This window comes from Equus asinus, unplaced genomic scaffold (assembly GCF_041296235.1).
Source record: "Equus asinus isolate D_3611 breed Donkey unplaced genomic scaffold, EquAss-T2T_v2 contig_438, whole genome shotgun sequence".
NCBI classification, from domain to species: domain Eukaryota; kingdom Metazoa; phylum Chordata; class Mammalia; order Perissodactyla; family Equidae; genus Equus; species Equus asinus.
The window spans coordinates 49,754-60,000 of record NW_027225114.1 but is presented as its reverse complement, the minus strand read 5'-3'; positions in this window follow the sequence as shown (position 1 = coordinate 60,000).

Genomic DNA, 10,247 nt, shown 5'->3' with positions numbered 1-10,247 from the left:
TACAGACACCATGGCCACGCAATGCAGGAGGGGTCTGCGGTAGAGGTAAGGCCTAGAGCAAGTCGGAGCGTCCGTGGTCAGGGCCGCGAGCCCGCGCTGCCCCGGGCTCGCCATCTCTGGCCACACTGGGCTTAGCTAGGGATCTACAAGGCCCCTGTGCGGCTCCCAAGTCAGTGCCTCCCCTCAGGCCGAGAGACCAAGGGAGGCAGAGACTGGGACGGAGGTGCCGATCAAACAGCACCTCCCAACCAAAGAGCCAGCGCCACGCCGCTGGCTCGGCCCGCCACGGTCACTCCCACACCCGCGGGGAAACCCCAGCAAGGGGAACGCGCGGGCACGCGCCCGAGCCTGCCCGCCCCCACACGGCACGCCGTGGGGGGCGACGAGGCACCCGTCCCCCCCGAGGGGGACGAGGGGCACGCCTCCCTTACCGACTCGACCCCCCCGCTCCTCAGACACACCAGCGCAGTGGTTACCTGAGGAGGCCGACGGGAACAGAGAACGACACCGCCACTCGGCCTCGGGCGCCTGAGGGACGACCTGGAACGCTCCAGGGGCACCGCCAACGGCCTGGGGAACGCGCTCACGCGCCCGGGAAGGCGCGCGGCGCGGCGGCAACACGGCCCGCCCCACCGCGGGGAGGGCCGCCCGCGAGACACAGCCAAGAGGCACAGGCAGAGCATCCGCCGCGTCACGGAGACCCCGACACCGCCCACGCCACGAGGCACGGGGCGGGGGAGCGAGGTCAGGCCGGATTCCGCACCCCTGCCGCCTCCCACACGCCACTCGCAGCGGGGGAGAACGGGCGAGGGGACCCGCGGGCAGAGCGAGAAGAGCGGTCCCGTTCGCCATGAACGTCCGTCCCTCGTCTGGCACGGCTTAGGCCCGGCCCGGGAGAGCACAGCATCACCACATCGGTCGGCAGCATAACGCGAGGGACCCCCGAGCAAGGGAAGGCCGGCGAGGACAGCGAGCGGAGGAGCCTGCTTCAGCCTCACCGACCCCTCTCCTCCTCCAGCAAGCGCGGGCGACGACCCCAGGACGAGAACGCCTGACACGCACTGGCACGGAGCCGGTGGGATGGGGTAAGTCGCGACCGCACCCGGGTGCCGGCGGCAGGGAGTGCACGTGGTAGAGGACCCCGCGCCCCTAACCCCGCCGCCCTCGGGTACCAGAGACCGGAGGTGGCACCACGGTCGTGGGGGCGCCTGGAACGCACAAGAGCCGGCGCGCAGGCCCCAGCGGGCGGCTCAAGCGGCGGGGGTGGAAACGGGCGTCCGGTTCTCGGCCAGAGCCCGGAGCCCTCCCCGCACACGCATCCAGGCACCCGGAAGCTCTCGGGCGACTGTCACCCGAGCAGAGCGTGTCAGCACTTATCTGGCGGCACAAAACCACCCATTCGGGGGCAAGAATCGCCGCGCCCGGAGACGGGGCCCACCCACGGATCACCAGGGGAACCCCTGGATCACGGCCACGGCCACCAGACCCCAAGCACGACCCCATCGCCACCAGGCCCGGAGCTCCCGGGGCCATCTGGTCGACCCCAGAAGCGTGGCGGCAGGGGGAGCCGGGGACAGCCTCCCCGGGCCGCCCGCGCGGGCCGGGACCGGTCGGTCCCTCCCTCTGAGTCGCCGGGTCAGGACTTAGAAAAGAATTCCGCGGAGGCGCCTCCGGCGACCGGGCCCGGGGCGGGACCGTGGCTCCCGTCCCTCAGCCGGGGCTCCACCTACGCCTCGAGCCGGCCCCCTCCCGCCTCCGGACAAAGACGCGACCCGCGAAACTCGGAGAGAGAAGTCCGGTCCGACGGCCCGGACCCACCCCGGGCACGCGTCCGGGCCGGGGACGCCCTCCCCGGCCCGCCCTCGAGGGCTCCCGGGGCCGGTCCACGCTCTTCTCCAGGGCGGGACTTGGAAAAAAAAACTGCCACGGAGGAGGAGGCATCCGAGGACCGGGCCCGGTCCCCACCGCCAGAGCCGGTCGACTCGGAAGACCAGTGGGGAAAAGGCCAGCCCGGCGGCCGAGCCCGTCGCGCCCTCCACGGGCCTCCCCCGCAAGGCCCCGGCCGGTCGCCCACCTCCGGAGCGGGGCGCGGAAAGGGGATCGGCGACGCGGAAGGCCCGACCACCGGGCCGCCCTCGGGACGACGGCCGGGCACGGGACGAGCTCCCTCGCCCGTTCCCCCGCGGCGGCCCCCCACCCCCTCCCGGGGACGGAGGGGCACCGGCGGCTGCTGGTCGACCCGTCCGGGAGGCCCCACACCCCGGCCGGCACCGGGCGGCGCGGCGACAGCCACCTCCCTCAGTAGCCTGCACCTCCAATCTCCGGCGAGCGGGCGTCGCGCTCACGCCCCGGCGCCACCGGGCCAGATCCCGCCAGCGACGCCGGCCTCCCGGGACTCTGCCTCGGTCACCGCGGCCGAGTCCCGTCCCTTGGCCCGCGTCGCCGGAGCTCCGGAGGAAAGAGACGATATAAAAGCGGCCGCCAGGTGGCACCCGGCGACCGACGACCGCCTCAGCGGGACGGAGCCGGAGCGCGGGCCCGCCGGGGAGCACAGCCGGGCCGCCGGGCCGCCCGATCCCGTCCCGGAGCCCCCTCGGACCCAGCCTCCCGGCCCAGTGCGGCCCCGGGGCGTCCGCCCGCGGGCTCCCGGCCGCCAAGGCGCAGCCCCAGCCGCAGGAGGGGGACTCGGAAAAGGTTTCTCGGGCGATCACCGGGAAGGGGAAGGGGAGAGTTCCCCCCAGAGAGGCCAGGGGGCGGCCCGGGCCGGGCTGGGCCGGTGCGGCCGGGAGGCCGCCGCTTCCCGGAGCGGCTGGAGCGCCCCCGGGGTTCCCGGGAGGACTTAGAAAATCAGGGCGGGCGGGGACGGTCAAACCGAAACCAGGCACGTCATCCGAGAAGGACCGTGATGACGGGAGGAGGAAAGCTTTCCAGTCCAGAGGGCCTGTCGAAGGCAGGCGGAGAGTCTACCCGCTGAAACTGACGAAGATGGGCAAAAGAAGCTAGCTCAGGCGCCGACATCTAAGGAAATAAAAAAAAAAAAGCACGAGGGCGTGGAGAAATGGGGAAAAATCAACACTGAGAAATCTACCCTCTGAAACCGACGAAGATGGGCAACAGGGGCTAGCTCAGGTGGCAATTTTTAAGGAAAAATGAAAGGAAGTGCGTGGAGACCTGGGGAAAAAGCAACACGGAGAAATCTACCCTCTAGAACTGAGAAAGAAGCGCAACAGAGGCTAGCTCAGGTGGCAATCTTTAAGCAAAAAAAATAAGATAAAAAAATACAATGGCGAGGAGACCCGGTGAAAAAGCAACCCTGAAAAAGGTACCCTCTGAAACTGAGGAAGCAGGGCAACAGTGCCTAGCTCAGGTGACAATCTTTAAGCAAAAGAAACACACAAGGGCGTGGGGAGCTGGCGAAAAGGCAACACTGAGAAATCCACCCTCTGAAACGGACGAAGATGGGCAACAGAGGCTAGCTCAGGTGGCAATCTTTAAGCAAAAGAAACACACAAGGGCGTGGAGACCTGGGGAAAAAGCAACACGGAGAAATCCACCCTCTGAAACTGAGGAAGATGGGCAAGAGAGGCTACCTCAGGTGGCAATCCTTAAGCAAAAACAAAGCACAAAGGCGTGGAGCCCTGGGGACAAAGCAACCCTGAAATATCTACCCTCTGAAACTGAGGAACATGGGCAAGAGAGGCTAGCTCAGGTGGCACTCGTTAAGCAAAAACAAAACACAAAGGCGTGGAGACCTGGGGAAAAAGCAACCCTGAAATATCTACCCTCTGAAACTGAGGAAGATGGGCAAGAGAGGCTGGCTTCAGGTGGCAATCTTTAAGCAAAAGAAACACACAAGGGCGTGGGGAGCTGGGGAAAAGGCAACACTGAGAAATCCACCCTCTGAAACGGACGAAGATGGGCAACAGAGGCTAGCTCAGGTGGCAATCGTTAAGCAAAAACAAAACCCAAAGGCGTGGAGACCTGGGGAAAAAGCAACCCTGAAATATCTACCCTCTGAAACTGAGGAAGATGGGCAAGAGAGGCTACCTCAGGTGGCAATCCTTAAGCAAAAACAAAGCACAAAGGCGTGGAGCCCTGGGGACAAAGCAACCCTGAAATATCTACCCTCTGAAACTGAGGAACATGGGCAAGAGAGGCTAGCTCAGGTGGCACTCGTTAAGCAAAAACAAAACACAAAGGCGTGGAGACCTGGGGAAAAAGCAACCCTGAAATATCTACCCTCTGAAACTGAGGAAGATGGGCAAGAGAGGCTGGCTTCAGGTGGCAATCGTTAAGCAAAAACAAAACACAAAGGCGTGGAGACCTGGGGAAAAAGCAACCCTGAAATATCTACCCTCTGAAACTGAGGAAGACGGGCAAGAGAGGCTGGCTTCAGGTGGCAAACGTTAAGCAAAAGAAACACACAAGGGCGTGGAGGCCTGGGGAAAAAGCAACACGGAGAAATCCACCCTCTGAAACTGAGGGACATGGGCAAAAGAAGCTAGCTCAGGTTGCAACCTTTAAGCAGAAAAAAAACACAAGGGCGTGCAGACCTGGCAAAAAAGCAACAGTGAGAAATCTACCCTCTGAAACCGACGAAGATGGACAACAGAGGCTAGCTCAGGTGGCAATTTTTAAGGAGAAATAAAAGGAAGTGCGTGGAGACCTGGGGAAAAAGCAACACGGAGAAATCTACCCTCTAGAACTGAGAAAGAAGCGCAACAGAGGCTAGCTCAGGTGGCAATCTTTAAGCAAAAAAAATAAGATAAAAAAATACAATGGCGAGGAGACCCGGTCAAAAAGCAACCCTGAAAAAGGTACCCTCTGAAACTGAGGAAGCAGGGCAACAGTGCCTAGCTCAGGTGACAATCTTTAAGCAAAAGAAACACACAAGGGCGTGGGGAGCTGGCGAAAAGGCAACACTGAGAAATCCACCCTCTGAAACGGACGAAGATGGGCAACAGAGGCTAGCTCAGGTGGCAATCGTTAAGCAAAAGAAACACACAAGGGCGTGGAGACCTGGGGAAAAAGCAACACGGAGAAATCCACCCTCTGAAACTGAGGAAGATGGGCAAGAGAGGCTACCTCAGGTGGCAATCCTTAAGCAAAAACAAAGCACAAAGGCGTGGAGCCCTGGGGACAAAGCAACCCTGAAATATCTACCCTCTGAAACTGAGGAACATGGGCAAGAGAGGCTAGCTCAGGTGGCACTCGTTAAGCAAAAACAAAACCCAAAGGCGTGGAGACCTGGGGAAAAAGCAACCCTGAAATATCTACCCTCTGAAACTGAGGAAGATGGGCAAGAGAGGCTGGCTTCAGGTGGCAATCTTTAAGCAAAAGAAACACACAAGGGCGTGGGGAGCTGGGGAAAAGGCAACACTGAGAAATCCACCCTCTGAAATGGACGAAGATGGGCAACAGAGGCTAGCTCAGGTGGCAATCGTTAAGCAAAAACAAAACCCAAAGGCGTGGAGACCTGGGGAAAAAGCAACCCTGAAATATCTACCCTCTGAAACTGAGGAAGATGGGCAAGAGAGGCTGGCTTCAGGTGGCAATCTTTAAGCAAAAGAAACACACAAGGGCGTGGGGAGCTGGGGAAAGGCAACACTGAGAAATCCACCCTCTGAAACGGACGAAGATGGGCAACAGAGGCTAGCTCAGGTGGCAATCGTTAAGCAAAAGAAACACACAAGGGCGTGGAGGCCTGGGGAAAAAGCAACACGGAGAAATCCACCCTCTGAAACTGAGGGACATGGGCAAAAGAAGCTAGCTCAGGTTGCAACCTTTAAGCAGAAAAAAAACACAAGGGCGTGCAGACCTGGCAAAAAAGCAACAGTGAGAAATCTACCCTCTGAAACCGACGAAGATGGACAACAGAGGCTAGCTCAGGTGGCAATTTTTAAGGAAAAATAAAAGGAAGTGCGTGGAGACCTGGGGAAAAAGCAACACGGAGAAATCTACCCTCTAGAACTGAGAAAGAAGCGCAACAGAGGCTAGCTCAGGTGGCAATCTTTAAGCAAAAAAAATAAGATAAAAAAATACAATGGCGAGGAGACCCGGTGAAAAAGCAACCCTGAAAAAGGTACCCTCTGAAACTGAGGAAGCAGGGCAACAGTGCCTAGCTCAGGTGACAATCTTTAAGCAAAAGAAACACACAAGGGCGTGGGGAGCTGGCGAAAAGGCAACACTGAGAAATCCACCCTCTGAAACGGACGAAGATGGGCAACAGAGGCTAGCTCAGGTGGCAATCTTTAAGCAAAAGAAACACACAAGGGCGTGGAGACCTGGGGAAAAAGCAACACGGAGAAATCCACCCTCTGAAACTGAGGAAGATGGGCAAGAGAGGCTACCTCAGGTGGCAATCCTTAAGCAAAAACAAAGCACAAAGGCGTGGAGCCCTGGGGACAAAGCAACCCTGAAATATCTACCCTCTGAAACTGAGGAACATGGGCAAGAGAGGCTAGCTCAGGTGGCAATCGTTAAGCAAAAACAAAACACAAAGGCGTGGAGACCTGGGGAAAAAGCAACCCTGAAATATCTACCCTCTGAAACTGAGGAAGATGGGCAAGAGAGGCTGGCTTCAGGTGGCAATCTTTAAGCAAAAGAAACACACAAGGGCGTGGAGGCCTGGGGAAAAAGCAACACGGAGAAATCCACCCTCTGAAACTGAGGGACATGGGCAAAAGAAGCTAGCTCAGGTTGCAACCTTTAAGCAGAAAAAAAACACAAGGGCGTGCAGACCTGGCAAAAAAGCAACAGTGAGAAATCTACCCTCTGAAACCGACGAAGATGGACAACAGAGGCTAGCTCAGGTGGCAATTTTTAAGGAAAAATAAAAGGAAGTGCGTGGAGACCTGGGGAAAAAGCAACACGGAGAAATCTACCCTCTAGAACTGAGAAAGAAGCGCAACAGAGGCTAGCTCAGGTGGCAATCTTTAAGCAAAAAAAATAAGATAAAAAAATACAATGGCGAGGAGACCCGGTGAAAAAGCAACCCTGAAAAAGGTACCCTCTGAAACTGAGGAAGCAGGGCAACAGTGCCTAGCTCAGGTGACAATCTTTAAGCAAAAGAAACACACAAGGGCGTGGGGAGCTGGCGAAAAGGCAACACTGAGAAATCCACCCTCTGAAACGGACGAAGATGGGCAACAGAGGCTAGCTCAGGTGGCAATCTTTAAGCAAAAGAAACACACAAGGGCGTGGAGACCTGGGGAAAAAGCAACACGGAGAAATCCACCCTCTGAAACTGAGGAAGATGGGCAAGAGAGGCTACCTCAGGTGGCAATCCTTAAGCAAAAACAAAGCACAAAGGCGTGGAGCCCTGGGGACAAAGCAACCCTGAAATATCTACCCTCTGAAACTGAGGAACATGGGCAAGAGAGGCTAGCTCAGGTGGCAATCGTTAAGCAAAAACAAAACACAAAGGCGTGGAGACCTGGGGAAAAAGCAACCCTGAAATATCTACCCTCTGAAACTGAGGAAGATGGGCAAGAGAGGCTGGCTTCAGGTGGCAATCTTTAAGCAAAAGAAACACACAAGGGCGTGGAGGCCTGGGGAAAAAGCAACACGGAGAAATCCACCCTCTGAAACTGAGGGACATGGGCAAAAGAAGCTAGCTCAGGTTGCAACCTTTAAGCAGAAAAAAAACACAAGGGCGTGCAGACCTGGCAAAAAAGCAACAGTGAGAAATCTACCCTCTGAAACCGACGAAGATGGACAACAGAGGCTAGCTCAGGTGGCAATTTTTAAGGAAAAATAAAAGGAAGTGCGTGGAGACCTGGGGAAAAAGCAACACGGAGAAATCTACCCTCTAGAACTGAGAAAGAAGCGCAACAGAGGCTAGCTCAGGTGGCAATCTTTAAGCAAAAAAAATAAGATAAAAAAATACAATGGCGAGGAGACCCGGTGAAAAAGCAACCCTGAAAAAGGTACCCTCTGAAACTGAGGAAGCAGGGCAACAGTGCCTAGCTCAGGTGACAATCTTTAAGCAAAAGAAACACACAAGGGCGTGGGGAGCTGGCGAAAAGGCAACACTGAGAAATCCACCCTCTGAAACGGACGAAGATGGGCAACAGAGGCTAGCTCAGGTGGCAATCTTTAAGCAAAAGAAACACACAAGGGCGTGGAGACCTGGGGAAAAAGCAACACGGAGAAATCCACCCTCTGAAACTGAGGAAGATGGGCAAGAGAGGCTACCTCAGGTGGCAATCCTTAAGCAAAAACAAAGCACAAAGGCGTGGAGCCCTGGGGACAAAGCAACCCTGAAATATCTACCCTCTGAAACTGAGGAACATGGGCAAGAGAGGCTAGCTCAGGTGGCAATCGTTAAGCAAAAACAAAACACAAAGGCGTGGAGACCTGGGGAAAAAGCAACCCTGAAATATCTACCCTCTGAAACTGAGGAAGATGGGCAAGAGAGGCTGGCTTCAGGTGGCAATCGTTAAGCAAAAGAAACACACAAGGGCGTGGAGGCCTGGGGAAAAAGCAACACGGAGAAATCCACCCTCTGAAACTGAGGGACATGGGCAAAAGAAGCTAGCTCAGGTTGCAACCTTTAAGCAGAAAAAAAACACAAGGGCGTGCAGACCTGGCAAAAAAGCAACAGTGAGAAATCTACCCTCTGAAACCGACGAAGATGGACAACAGAGGCTAGCTCAGGTGGCAATTTTTAAGGAAAAATAAAAGGAAGTGCGTGGAGACCTGGGGAAAAAGCAACACGGAGAAATCTACCCTCTAGAACTGAGAAAGAAGCGCAACAGAGGCTAGCTCAGGTGGCAATCTTTAAGCAAAAAAAATAAGATAAAAAAATACAATGGCGAGGAGACCCGGTGAAAAAGCAACCCTGAAAAAGGTACCCTCTGAAACTGAGGAAGCAGGGCAACAGTGCCTAGCTCAGGTGACAATCTTTAAGCAAAAGAAACACACAAGGGCGTGGGGAGCTGGCGAAAAGGCAACACTGAGAAATCCACCCTCTGAAACGGACGAAGATGGGCAACAGAGGCTAGCTCAGGTGGCAATCTTTAAGCAAAAGAAACACACAAGGGCGTGGAGACCTGGGGAAAAAGCAACACGGAGAAATCCACCCTCTGAAACTGAGGAAGATGGGCAAGAGAGGCTACCTCAGGTGGCAATCCTTAAGCAAAAACAAAGCACAAAGGCGTGGAGCCCTGGGGACAAAGCAACCCTGAAATATCTACCCTCTGAAACTGAGGAACATGGGCAAGAGAGGCTAGCTCAGGTGGCAATCGTTAAGCAAAAACAAAACACAAAGGCGTGGAGACCTGGGGAAAAAGCAACCCTGAAATATCTACCCTCTGAAACTGAGGAAGATGGGCAAGAGAGGCTGGCTTCAGGTGGCAATCGTTAAGCAAAAGAAACACACAAGGGCGTGGAGGCCTGGGGAAAAAGCAACACGGAGAAATCCACCCTCTGAAACTGAGGGACATGGGCAAAAGAAGCTAGCTCAGGTTGCAACCTTTAAGCAGAAAAAAAACACAAGGGCGTGCAGACCTGGCAAAAAAGCAACAGTGAGAAATCTACCCTCTGAAACCGACGAAGATGGACAACAGAGGCTAGCTCAGGTGGCAATTTTTAAGGAAAAATAAAAGGAAGTGCGTGGAGACCTGGGGAAAAAGCAACACGGAGAAATCTACCCTCTAGAACTGAGAAAGAAGCGCAACAGAGGCTAGCTCAGGTGGCAATCTTTAAGCAAAAAAAATAAGATAAAAAAATACAATGGCGAGGAGACCCGGTGAAAAAGCAACCCTGAAAAAGGTACCCTCTGAAACTGAGGAAGCAGGGCAACAGTGCCTAGCTCAGGTGACAATCTTTAAGCAAAAGAAACACACAAGGGCGTGGGGAGCTGGCGAAAAGGCAACACTGAGAAATCCACCCTCTGAAACGGACGAAGATGGGCAACAGAGGCTAGCTCAGGTGGCAATCTTTAAGCAAAAGAAACACACAAGGGCGTGGAGACCTGGGGAAAAAGCAACACGGAGAAATCCACCCTCTGAAACTGAGGAAGATGGGCAAGAGAGGCTACCTCAGGTGGCAATCCTTAAGCAAAAACAAAGCACAAAGGCGTGGAGCCCTGGGGACAAAGCAACCCTGAAATATCTACCCTCTGAAACTGAGGAACATGGGCAAGAGAGGCTAGCTCAGGTGGCACTCGTTAAGCAAAAACAAAACACAAAGGCGTGGAGACCTGGGGAAAAAGCAACCCTGAAATATCTACCCTCTGAAACTGA